General features: G+C 39.1%; 1 long non-coding RNA gene across 2 annotated transcripts in view; it reads left to right on the top strand.

The window, feature by feature from the left end:
- LOC147229275 (uncharacterized) overlaps positions 1-14,256 on the top strand; it is a 65,929-nt gene that overhangs the window by 35,298 nt on the left and 16,375 nt on the right. For both annotated transcript variants that reach the window (XR_015106769.1, XR_015106770.1), the window contains one exon: positions 10,045-10,122. This is a non-coding gene — a long non-coding RNA (uncharacterized LOC147229275). The remainder of the gene's footprint in view (positions 1-10,044; positions 10,123-14,256) is intronic.

Raw genomic sequence — 14,256 nt, 5'->3', positions numbered from 1 at the left:
ACTTACTCTTTTTGGGTAGATTTTTGTCTTATTTTATTCTGGAACTCTGAACAAACCAACATCAAGATACAGGACTGGTCTCAGTTTAAGGATGTCAAAGAATGGAGAAGAGAAAAGGGAGAGGAGTGATGGTGGAGAATGGATATTAGGCAGGGAAGGAAGCCAGGATAGAGATATGAATTGAACCGGAAAGAGCCTTTTGTCTAATTCTTGCCACATTCGTTCTTGAATGAAGGTCTAATTACCCATAGGTATTTGGTGCCAGTGTTCCCAGGTCCCAGCAGCCCCTGGGCCCATGCAGGCACTGAGCATCCAGAGCCAGTTGCTTCCCAAACACTGGCAGGTATACAGGCCGAGCTAATAGTTGTACCACAAGGGAGCCAGATGAAAGAGCAGGAAACTGCTGCCAGAAGCCCTGAAAGGATTTATGTAAAGAAAGAAGAGAAAGACATGTAAGAATGTTGTAAGTAGAGGCTAAACCTAAGTTGCATATATATATATATATATATATATATATATATATATATATAGACAATCACTCGCTTTTTCAGACTCCCCCAACTTAGTTAGACATTAACCAGTGACCTTGTAGTGGAATAGTGGAAGACGAAAGACTTGGATTGTTACTGTAGATACACACACACATACACACACACATATGTGTGTATAAATATATATATATATATATATATATATATGTGTGTGTGATGTCTATATATATGATGTCTATATATATATATAGGATATATATATATAGGATGTCTATATATATATATGTTTATAAATACATGCGTGTGTGTATATGTATATATATATATATATATATGTGTGTGTATGTATACATACACAGTTTGTGTGTATGTGTGTGTATCTACAGTAACAGTCCATGTCTTCCACCACAAGGTCACTGGGTAATGTCTAAGTTGGGGGTAGTCTGAAAAAAGTGAGTGATTGTCTATCTGTGTGGGATTTGATTTCCATGAAAGAGCTCACAGGGTGGGACAGGAACATCACCAATTGTGACGACTCCAGATCCATCCTGAGGAACAGGAATTCCCACAAGCTGGATAAACATGCAGTTTTGTGAGGGGGTGGCAGGGTGCCTGATAGTTTTTCTCTCATCTTTGAATATGGACGATGTAATCATTTGGTGATATCTGGGCATAGAAATGTGATATGTAAGAGAAAACCGTAGGTGTGCATGTGTTATGTGTTGAATACCACATGTGTGTTTTTACTTGAATTGCAGAATCAGTGTGGGAAAGCAGAAAACATATTTTGAAGTTCCAATTTATTTGGTTTGTTTTAAGGCAACATATGGTAACTATATGAAAATGTGTAAGGATCATGTAAGATTGCATGCTTCCTGGGAAAAGTACATCAAACTTGTAAACAGCACTTGCTTCGCTATTACAGTGTGATTTAAATTAATACAGTATGTAACTGTAAAGCCGAACAAAAGGTAAAAAAAAAAATGTTTTCAACGTCATTAGTGTGTGTAGTCAAATGTGAGTGAGGCAGAAAAGAAACAACAATGGGTAGCATAGTTTTTCACAGAATATGAAAAAAAGTTATACTAATCAGACTGCTTCATAGATGGGCAGTTGTTTATTTTAAATCAACAAATATTTGAGTTGTGTTTGCTTTGGGGAATTCTTGAATATTTGTTTCATTTGTGAGTTTATGTCTTAGCAGTTGCATATCAGGCCCCACCACATATTTCTGTCAGTAAAAGAAAATCTTTGTGTCTCCTTGTGCGGTTGTCTCTCAGCAAGTTTAGTTTGAACTGCTCATATACACATCAGCATTGGTGTTTTCATATGTAATTACTGTGAATCAACTCTTTGTACATGGTCCAAGTCATAAAACAAGAGAGAAAGAACATCGTTATGCTAGTGGGGCACCTCACTAAAACGCTCCAGTGACAGAAACTGAAAAGCTGTAATTCCTCCTGTGAAGTGAAGTCTGACTTGTCGGAGTAAAGCACTTCCTATCCTTTTGTTCGAATCTCAAAGGGAATTATAGGGGAGAGTTAGATATGGTTGTTAATAAGACCACCGAGCCCTGGCCAGACGAACGTTTAAGGGTTTTCAACCATGACATTTGTATTACAAGACTGAAAATCGGGGTCCCTTAAATTGAATATTCTTATTTGAAAGTGAAAAGAGTCAAGCAATCTTGATGGATGAGGGTTCTTTGTCTTATTATCGACTGTGGTTTGGTCCAGCTGTCTTATAACACTCACGAGGAACAAAATGTAAAAAAAAATGACAGTTATACGTCGTGTCTATTTGTGAATAAGATGCACGAGTGATGTCCATTTTTAGTTTTGCAAATTTCCAAAGTGACTTGATGATGAAGGAAGACTTTCATATCGATAAGACAAGGGGAAGCGAGAGGTTGGCTTGTGAGGTGGAGGGTGATAGAGGTTGGGGTGGGGTGCGGTGGGGGTGCATGGAGATCAATGGGCTAATAAAACAAATCGATGGAATGAAACCACAGAAAAAAGTGAAGTCATTAATTTGCAGAGACAGGATGATCCCACCAACCACATGCATTGATTAGAAATGAGGTCTGTGGAGAACCTTCAGGGGGTATCATATTAGTGGAGGGGAAACAATGGATGGGGTGGGCGGGGGAAGGGTTTGCTGTTGTACTGATGCAGGAGAATAGGTTAACTAGTGGATCAATGGCATCTCCATAACTCCAGAGGACCCGGGCTCTGTGTTTGCTCACCAATGCACTGTCAACACAATATTTGCAGGTGCAATGTTTTTTCTCTGCTTATGTGTGCTGTCCGATTGATCCCACCTTCCCCTCCACGCTTTTCTTTCAAAGCAAGAGTACTCAAGCATGATTATGATATTGAATACATCATAGAGTACAAAAAGGTCTGCAAATAAGGTCAGAGGTGAGAGCTAATGTTCCATTTTTTATCAATAGCATTATTGTTAATCATGATTTGTAATCAATAATATTGGTCTGAGTTATATACACTCAGGTCAATTACATTGTACTGCCAGGGTTGCAGTGGATACAGAACCTGTGAGTTGTGAGGTGACAGCTTTCATACGTATAAACATGCAAACGATGCGCGATCAATTTTTCCATGCAGTGGCAACGCTCTTGAGATTTTTGGCTCACTGTAGTCCGGTGAGCTGGTTGTGCAAGTTGTAAAAGATATATAACGCGGTCTCGTCGTCTTTTTTGACCGACTGAAGCCAACCCTCATAGCAGCCTTTTAAATTTTGATCTTCGCACAAGAAAACAATATACGAAGCCTTCTGTCGATTTGAGTTCTTCTGATCTGCAGACACAGCATAGCTTTTCTGCAGCCATTTGGGGGAAAGAGAGAGAAGAAAAGCAGGTGATGTGAGATTGACGACTTAAATACTTCATCAATCAATGCTGCAGCCGATGTGTTGTTTGGTGATTGGTGGAGAATTCAGGCAATCCATCTTTCCTACCAGCAACTGGCATTCAAGATTCTCCTCAGGTTCTCAATGTAATGCCTTTATTTCTTTATTTCCAGGGTTAACCTATGCAGTAGCAACATTTTTGTATGAGTTTCTGTGTGTGAGAGTGTGTGTGCCTGTGTGCATGTGTGTGCGTGTGTGTGTGTGTGTGTGTGTGTGTGTGTGTGTGTGTGCGTGGGTGTGTGTGCGTGGGTGTGTATGTGTCTGTTTGTGTGTGTGTTTGAATGGATGATCCACAACAGGCTTTCAACTTTTATTAAGGTCTGGTACAGTACAACAGAGTATGCAACAAATACAACCAGAGAATCAAGTTAACCCATGATATATTCCCTCAAAGAAAATAAATGATACTAAAGAAAAGTAAGCAATGATTTAAATAATGTAAAGGATATCTGAACTAATGAGTCTTCATAATATCTACAATGTGTCACTGCATGCTGGGTAGTGGACATATTTACTCTATGGTTATTATTTGGGACTTTACGAAAAAAAAAGTCCAGCATTAAGCTGACGACACCTCCGGCTAGATTAGACAATGTCATAGTTTGTGATGGGATCCAGGATAACCAGATCATGACATCATTTTTCTAAAAATCAAAGCAGTGCGAATAGAATGAATAAAATGATCCAGATGAACTACAACTTAGAATAAGTCTTGCCTTACTGTTAGACATGGCCCTTTGCCTCCGAGCACAGAGGGTGTATATAGGATTTGTATTTAAAAAAAAAAAAATCATATGGGACTACGATAACATCTCACACCTTCTGGGGTGCATTTTTCCCCAATTAGACCTTTATACTCAAAATAAACTATACATTATTTCCACTCATAATACTTTGAAACAAAAGTGTAATGACGATTTTTCTCTGCCTTTTTTTTCTTAAAAGAGTTTAACCTTTAGATATTAGCCATTGTCACTCAAAGAAGAGGAGTACAGTGCATTTTCTGAGAGCTATTGTGAGTGACCGAAACCAATTCACATTGTTAAATAAAACAGGAGGCTCTGCAGTAGAATGACTGATGGATTTTAAATGTCTCGGTCGACAATAGCGGTCTTTGACACTGACAAACCACCTAGATCAGCTGGCTACGAGTGCAAAACATGTTTATGGAAAGCAATTTTACTTTTTTGGATCTCTACATGTTTAAGCATGCAAGCAAGAAATTGTTGGGGTATTACTTTTTGTATTAAAATATTAATAGTTGCCTGCATTTCTTATTGCTATTTGTATAATCAAGATATTTTCATAAATGTGTCTTCTTTTCATCTTTTGCACAGTCATAAATACTGTTAAATATTGTGACGGTCATTATTTTGTTGGCCTTGTACATGATGCTTTGTGATCTCAAACATTGCAATTTCTCTAAACACAGTCTAATACCTGTTTCTTGTTTTCTTCATTTTATGTCCCTAGCTCCATGTGGTTATAGTAATACTGAAGCCCCTGGGTTTTGCTTAATTAAAATACATCCTTTTTGTGTTCCCCCTGGATTCCAGTGATAGAATAACTATGCATTGGGGTTAGCTGTATTTAGCTCCTTGAGGAGTTAGCCAATGTTGTGTCAGGCAGCCACTCACAGCTAAATCAACAAAACACAGCAAAGAGGGAAGGAGAGGGACAGAACCAGTTGCAGGAGAAGGAAAAAAAGGAAAAAAGGCTGGGGTTGAGGGGGGATCCCGTATTGTGTAAACCCTTAGCTTTTCACACTGAGCTGCATTTTCATGCTAAGCTCAGAGCTTGAACTGAAATCCTCTCACTTATCCTCAAATCCAAGATGAAATACTGTCAGATGTACTCTGATCCTGGGAATTTGGTGGGAGACTGACAGGGAGGGCAGAGACATATGAGTGATTGATACAGAGAGGCGAGAACGCATGTATGTGTGTGTGTGTGTGTGTGTGTGTGTGTGTGTGTGTGTGTGTGTGTGTGTGTGAAGGAGAAGGAGGAGGAAGAGGAGGAGGAGCGTGGGATGTGGGAGATTTAATACAGTGATTTGTCAGACAGAGAGTTAGTGACTCATGTCAACTTTATACCCAGTAACTAACTGTTTTGTTGAGTTACTTATATTGTCCTGTGTTTTGCGGTATTGACTGACTGATGATTTCAAAGGCAGATTAATATTGTGAAAATCCCTCATGCATTCAGTTTGGGAACGCGGTACTGTACTGAACGTGGCGCGCGTTCCCAGAACTTTGTTACGTGTGTCGTATGTGGAGGTTTAAGGGGTGATTTTTGGATGGTGTGTAGGTCCCTTGTCTCTCAATAGCTCTAAGGCAGAGGCAGGAAATGGAGTCCTGGCATTTTGTTTTGCATCAGTGCTTCGCTTTATTAGAGAGGAACAGAATCAGCATAGAATAATAATTGGAAAATTGTAAGCTTGCTTTCATTATAATTAGCAAGATCACAGGATACAATAATCCAATTATTTTACTTAAAAGCAAGTTTCCTCACCCCTCTGCAGTCTGGTGCAGCATGTGTAACCTCATCCGACGGACATAAAGAAAAGGCAAACTCTCTGTCTCTCCCTCTTCATCCCCCTCGCACATGTAAACACCAGCATGCTTCAGTGTGCTCAGACAGCTAAACATACACTGACATATGAACACCATTTAGTGCCACCAGACATGCACATAAACATACACATGCACACACCTCAATAACATACAAATAATTGAGCAAGATTTGCTGGTACATTAAGTTTAATGTGTTTGACATTCGGCGGGAGGAAATGCTAGGCAAATGTTGGAGTAGCCACACCACGTATTTCTTCAATCAGAGCACGGCAGGGCTTCATTTTACAACCCAGACGCAAACTGAGGCCCCGTCAAAGCTAATTAGTGCTGTTGCAAATGGATGCAGGTCATGGTTTTCAGCAGATTGGTCCAGCGAAAGGTCACCAAAGGTCAAGCCTCCAGTATGGAATGATATAAACAATCATCTATAGACCACAGGCTAATCAATCCCTTTTAACAATATCCACATCCTGGTTGGCTGCTCTCAGAGATCAGGGGTCAATGTACAAAGAGACAACGAGGATTAAGTATTTCAAAAGCCTCATGCTACTGATTATCTGGTTTCTTCTATTACGCCATGCATAATTTTAATTACTTTTGTATGTTTTAAAGTGTTAATTTCTTGAGCTATTTATTAAGTCGATACTGTTTGAGGAGCTTTTTGTTAATGCACAATGTCACACCAGACATCATCCACATTCATTGTTTATTCATGAATTCCAGCTCTAGACTGAAATGAATTGGATGAAAAATACAATGAGCTACGAACGTTGCCTTTTTGTGCAGCTATAGTCGTACTAAAGCTTGTGCTTTTCTGTACACTCGGTAAAGATACTCCGCTATCTCCACTCCACTGTATAATATGAAGTTCTGCAATTAGCTAAGCAGGGAGAAAAGGACAGAGAAACTAAGTGGCGAGGAAAGGAGGGGGAGAAAGATGAAAACCAAAGCTCGCGGAATTGAATTACCGGGGCCTTTTCTCATTATCATTTAGACGTCTTTTATGGCCCACCAGTAAGAGATGATGTTCCCATGACCCCACACAATGCGCAGACATATTATTCAATCCTGCCTCGATAAAATTCCTGCAAATAAAACCTTTGTGCCGGGCAACAGCTAATTATTTGACAGATTGGCCCCCTTCTGTCTCAGGTTACAGTGTGGAGTTGCCGTGTTTCGGGACACACACACACACACACACACACACACACGCATACACACACACACGCATGCACATCACCAGCGCTTACCCACTCTCTCCCTCGACCCAGTACAGAGAGGGGCCACTTTGAGAAAATCCCAGAGGGCCTCATTCTTTTCAGAAGATTATATATTTCAACCCCCCATCTCCTGCCTCTCCCCAAACATCTATCCATCCAAAATCAGGGGACCGTGGAGTGTGTGTGTGTGTGTGTCTTTGTGTGTCTGTTTGTCTGTGTGCATCTGTTGGGGTAGGGGTGGGGGAAGTCTGTGCGTCAGTTGTCATTTTGTAGTTTCAAAGGTGTTCATAGTTTAAAGAGTGTTCTCAAGCAGATAGTAAACACTAATACATAATAAAGTTTGACGGGGGATGAAGAGGCAGAGGGATATTCAAAAAAAAAAAAAAAAACATACCAAATGTTACCCTGATTTTACACAGCTTTCTCTTTGCATCTTTCTTTTGTTCTTCCTTTTTTTCTTTTTTTTTTTTTTTTGAATACCAAATTAGAGAGAGGGAAACATTAACAGATTAAAGTTTTGGGTGGGCATGCCTTTGGCTTTGGTTCAGTCCACTAATAACCAGAGTTTGTCATTAGTGTTCGGACATGGACCACCAAGATAAATGCCAACACATGTTTGAATTATCTGGAGAGTAATGGCATTTTCCTTCAGCCCTTTCCCTCTTATTAAGATCACTTGTTGACTCATGTTCGAAGACATTTTCAACTGGCAGCACAAGTTTATTCTTAACTTCTTAAACCTGTACGGTCATTCGGCTTATGAAATGTGTTAAATATTACTAAGGTTATATATTGAGTAAAAGGAGCGTATTGGGCTCATGTCCTAAAAAATCTGTAAAGGATATTTACGTTGAAATCCATGATCAACTGTACAATTCTTGTTTCTCTGCCCTTGTTTCACATTTAAACAAAAAAATAGCATGACGTTACATTATTCTGGAATTCATCATCTCAATAGCTCACTGTGTTTTAACATATAACAGAATGGTCTACGCTTAACAGTCTAAATGTGAAAATAAATGTGCATGATACGTTACAACAGTTGAGCTCTTTCGGGTTTCGGGGAACTAAAACAGGGAACTATGGCCAGTGGCTGAGTTGCTTCTGCTGATACCCTGTCATAGAAGCCTTTTTAGGATAACTACAAATCAGGAATTGACATCTAATCATAAGACAAGTGAAAAATGGAAGTTATGATTAAAGTAGAAAGCAAAGTGAAATGTATTTAAGGCATAGGAACAGATAATCAGCTTTTTTTTATTCATTTACTCCTCACAGACATGTTCAATAGATAAATATCTGTATTGGTAGAATGATCTTAAATCTGCCTCTAATATTTAGCCATACGTTTTTGTCACATACACTTTCATCAAACAAATATAGTCGTCAGCTCAATTTATGACATGTTTTCTCATAGGCCTTTCCAAATTCAAACAATATGAATTCTTGTGATAGCCTTTCTAGATAGCTTGATTAATAAATAGAATGAAAAACAGGCACAGTTAATGATAATTATTAACTAGAATGACTAGATTGCTCCCCTAAATATGTCCTACTCTCTTTTCTATTTCTCATGTGTTGTTGCCCCAAAATCTATGTCCAGGCTGCGGGTCTATGGCTTGAATCCTCAACTACTACTTAACTGGCATGAACCCAAGCAAGCTGAGCCTGGAGTATTCATTGTTCAACCTGGGTGAAGGTTATAGAGTCCAGCTCTTCCCTGCTCCAGTCCCCAATGAGCAAACATATGGTCATGGAGCACCTTGAACATGTTTGGGTAACCAGAACTACTTGGCCAGAGCAGCCATGGCACAGAGAGAGAGGAGTAGATCATAAGGAGGCGTAAGCCCACCTTGATAAAACAGCAGAAAGGAGGGGATCGGGGGCAGCCATCAACAGCGATCATCATTAACTAGTAGCTCACACACAGGAAAAGTCAAGCCGGTTAGCAACACCGTTCTCGTACCCCTACTATCCCTTGTTTCTGTTTTTATAAATGCACGCACAGTACAATATCATCACTCTGTTGTTTACACAGCCAACCTCATCTAATCACTTCCATGTTTCCTCAGTGTTAAGCTCATTAGTGGGTGACCTAAAGGCATAAAGGAAAAAAAGACGACAGAGAAAGACAAAAAAATCTTTGGATAATGGATGCTTGCTGTTTTGAGACAGTAAAAATAAACAAGTCTGCGGCTTTTATAATGAATATGCTGTAAACATGGGCCTGGAGTGTAAGTCTTTCAAAAACGGCTAGATAATAACCCAAATTATGCGCATCTACAGTATATTTAAAAGTATACCTGCAATTGAGCCTGTGTGTCTATGACTCATTGCGTGTTTGCATTTGTCTTTGGGCTGACTGGATGCAGGGGGTCGAGTGTCGAAGGCCACAACTCGCGGCCAGACTTGGGAGGTGAGAGTAGCTCTGGTGTCTGAGTCCCAACCGGATGGCAACTGGAAGGCTAACTTCATTAGCCTTAAAGATGAAACAAAGGAAGATGCTTTGTAAAAAAAAAAGTGCCATACCTCATCTAAGAGGCCACCACCTGACACATTAGTAATCTGTATGCTCAATTAACCACAGGAAGGCTCATTTTTCCTCCCCCTCTCTCTCCTGCTCTCTCATGTTGAATCGAATAGAGTAAGCCAGAACAATCGCACTGGATTGAAGTAAGAAGCAAATTCACAAAGTTAAATATTACTCAATCGCTGCATTCTAATAAGTGTTGTTTTTCCTTCTGCTTAACCATTAGTGAACACTGTACTCTGAAGTTGGAAACTCTCTTACACACTCTCTTTCGCTTTCTGTCTTTTTTTTTTTTTCCACAGACCGACAGGAGACAAAGATCTGATGCCTGTTGGAAAAATAGCAGTGATCGCCAGCTATAATCCCAATTCTCTTAACATGTAAGTACAATTGCCAAGACTTCACAAGAAGCACAGAATGCAATTCCAAAATGCAATCTGGGATTCCACATAGAATAAAGTTTACGCTTAAAGTCAGGAAAATCATGACTATCACTCTTTTCTCTATTAAAAGTCATCCATTTGAATCAATTATGATACGTCTTGTTGTATTTAATCAAATTTATTTTGGTAGTCTTATTTCTGGACCAATACAGTCCACGGTAAATCATCCACCATTGTATGCTTTCATTCGGGACCACGGACAACTTTGTGTCAGCTTCCGTCCTCCAAATGATTAAAAAATCTTTTATTGAGGAGTCACTGATACAATTTTTATTTTTCTTCCAAATAATTTTCTATAGTTGACACTAATGTCGGTCACTGTGATTAAACACCAATGTTACAAGTTGTTACTGAATCAATTCTTCACACTATCTTTGGCCCCATTTTTCCCCTTTTATAAAAAAAAAAGAAAAAAATTATAATTATTGTATAATCAGGCACGCAAAGATCAACACACCATCTTTTTTTTAAAGATTTTCATGGCAGCAAACTATGGCTCCTTATCTTCCCATGAACTAGCTGAAAAAAAAATGTGCGTATAATGTGTGTGTATAATGTGTGTGTGTATGTGGGGTTTGGGGGCGGAAAGCACGCTGATACGTATTAGCCTTTGATTAACGAGGTGAGGTGGAAACTCTTTAAAATCACAGGGGGCATGGCTTAGGAGGCCTCTATCCAACACTTCGCCACACTTCACAGGACCAACTTCTTCTTTTAATATTGGGTACTCCCCCTTTTTTTTTTCTCTGTCTCTCTCTGCTCTGTGCCCCACTCACCCTCTGTCGTCTTTTGAGGTCTATAAGAGAGATGAAAAATGGCATGCAGCTGGCCCAGCACTTCCTTCCCCTTGTTGGGGTCAGCAGTTCACTATGCTGATAGAGACCCTCACACTTCCATTAATAAGAGGCTCCCTGCACTCACACAGGTCACTCTGCTGCATTGGTGAACCCCCATCGGTGCTGCATTTGTCTCTATTTTCATCATGTTCTTCTGAAATATGTCATCAATTTTTCGAGATTTCCGGCACTTGGTGTACCCAGTTGTTTAAAGTGACTCTGTAATCTTCGAGAAGTCGGTGTGATATTGCTTTCATAAATTTCGCAAAAATAGAATTGTCTTTTTTTTTTAACTCAAATCAGTGAAATTGTAAATGATTGCTTGTCAGAAGAATTGCAAATTAACCTTTACTTGCCCCGTAGTTCTGCAAATCCACATTCAGATTTGGTTTAAGGAGCGACACATCCTCTAGAGGCTGCTAATGGGGCTTTCAGATTTTTATTTATTTATTTTAAAATCTCATAGTGAGGTAAAACTACGATAAGAACTTACAATTTCGGACCGCAAAGTTTGTTGCGAAACAAAAAGATCACATGATGTTTGGTAAAACTTTGCGCTATCGGCTTTATTTGTAGTAGGTGTGAGGAGCAGTGGATCGGCAGCAGAGGGCCAGGTTGGTTAAATTCAGAGTGTGCTCAGAAAGAGGTGCTAATCATAATGCTGAGTTAGCCTTGTTGAGCTGCTAATTACCTCCATTATAAAGATGCAGAGAACGTGATCAGAGGCGCCTTAGCGTAGATGAGTGTTGAAGTCTGGAGATACTTGCAAGTGTCTGTGTGTGAGTACATATGTGTGTGTACTGGTCTGTGCCGATTAAGAGGAGGATTAGCTGTCCATCCTAAGGAGGGGGGCAGCAACGGGGTACAATGATGAGGGAAGAGGGGGAGGGAAGTGGCGGTGGGGTACAAAAGAGAGAAAAATGTGTGTATGGGGGTGTCCCCCTCCTGTAGACGAGGCCTGACCTTCTCATTTCATCCTCATTAGTATCTCATGTCAACAGAGCAGCCACTCCTTAATCATCTGCTATCATCCCAGGCCTACACACAGAAAGACAAACACACGTACATGCACATAAGCGCATGTGCGCACACACACACACACACGCGCGCAAACACACAAAGAAAAACAGAAACCAGCTCAGATAAACTCAGACAAAAACAATACATTTATTCTTTCAAACAATAGTAATTTCAATTTTGTGTAAATTAATAGCCAACACTACGGTGGGGGCTGACAACAACAATAATAATAACAACAACAACAACAATAATAATACTAATAAAAATGATGATGATGATAATAATAATGACAATAACAATAGTAATTATCATTATTATTATTAGTATCATTATTATTATGTAATAATAATTGGTTATAGTACTAGTATATAAAATATTATATAATAATAATAATCATAATAATAACAATCGCAATAATAATAACAATAATAATAATAATAATAACAATAATAAAATGTCTTATTATTATTATTATTGTGCTTATTATTTTTATCATGTTGTTTTTATTATTATTATTATATTAAGTTATTATTATTATTGCTATTAGCATTATTATTTTCATTATTATTATTATTATCATAGCTGGTGGTAGTTGAAGGAGTAGTCGTAATAATCAGAGCTTAGAATTTTTGATAAGTCTACAGTTACAGTATCCCTTAAATTAGCTGGTAAACATATGTAGACCTACTTACTAAAAGTGTTAGCACAGGAATTCAATTAACCTTTACTGTTTCATCTCTAGTTTTCATGAATAAAACAACAAATCCAGAAACTTCTTTGGGCGAGTTATCTTTTGAAATCTATTGGTGGACTGAAGCACCGCATGGCAGAGGGTGGGCTCGTCTGTCTGTGTCACCCTCGGTGCCACGGAGGCCCCAGCAGGGTCGGGGGGAGTGGGGGCTCAGGGTGCCAGCACAAATGAGCTTCATTTATTTCCCCACTTTGGCATATGGTGGCCTATTGTCCTCAGCCACAGAGGCAGAAGTGATGCAATTTGTTGGCATGTCCTGTCATTTCACAAACTGCCCATCCCAGTGAGGCCTTGGCCAGCAGAAGACAAGCAAGGGCAGCTTGTTGTTTCACCCCTGATGCACACAACATGTGTGTGTTGTTTGTGTACTTAGATTATGCTTCAATTAATACAGAATGGATGCAACAGATTCCTTGTAAGCATAAACTGTCATCCAAGCAATTACTTTGAATAACAAGAAAAAACAAAACAAAGCAAGAAAAAAAACAGGATCAACCAGATCAAATCTTCAATCAGAGTAAATCATTTTAATCTCAAGATTATCGCGTAAAGTATCCGTGTCAATCCGTACTGTTTTCCATGTTATCATAACAGACTATCCTTATTTACAGAATACTTAATGATTTAATCCGAATCGGGATTTAAGACGTGGTAGCTCTCTCTAACTGGGAATTCAGATTTAAAAAAACAAAACAAACAAAAAACAATATGTACTTATATATGAACCAACACTGACGAAATAAACAGTGAAACCTCAGATTCATGAGTGACAGTGAACTGGGCACTTCACCTCATGCCTGTTCCTGGTTTCTTCAAGCTAAGCATGAAGCTACTGTCTGACATGAGAGGGGAAGGAGTCTTTTTTAACTTCCTGAAAAAGCAAAATGTTTCACATGACAGGCAGAAATATCACCATGCAACTGGAAAAAAAAAGAAGTGTCTAGACACGATTGCATTTTTTTCAGAAAGAGGAAAACAAATGATCACAATGTTGCGCATAAAATGATGGTACATGGTGTTGACAGGCATTTGGGGGCGCTGGGGTCGAAGGTCATTGAAGTCATTTCACAGTCACATTTGTGAGTATGTGTGGTTGTGCAAAGCATCCTTGCTTCGTAGCATGCTGTCACTCAATAAAGCGCCGGTATAATTGTCTGCACAGCGTGCAGCCAGAACTTGTCCGCTCTAAGTGTGGCCGAGGAACATGGTTCACGAGTGGATTATGACATAAAACCCTTTCAGGACAAAACTTCGACAGTTTTTACGATTCAAGACAATTATTCTAGTTAAATTTTGAAAATGGACACTTACCTAACTCCTAGTTTTCTTATTTACATTGAATAATTTGTTCTCTAGGATGAAAAAAAATGTTTATTTTTGTATGCAACATCATGCTACTTCTTGTTAGTCCTGGACGTAACAAATGCTAAAACAGTCAGACAATCAGTCCTTGTAAACCTCAAC

The sequence above is a fragment of the Fistularia commersonii genome, chromosome 11 (genome assembly GCF_037954325.1).
Source record: "Fistularia commersonii isolate RoL2024-O1a breed Wild chromosome 11, RoL_Fcom_v1.0, whole genome shotgun sequence".
NCBI classification, from domain to species: Eukaryota; Metazoa; Chordata; class Actinopteri; order Syngnathiformes; family Fistulariidae; genus Fistularia; species Fistularia commersonii.
This window is presented reverse-complemented; position numbering and strand designations above follow the sequence as displayed.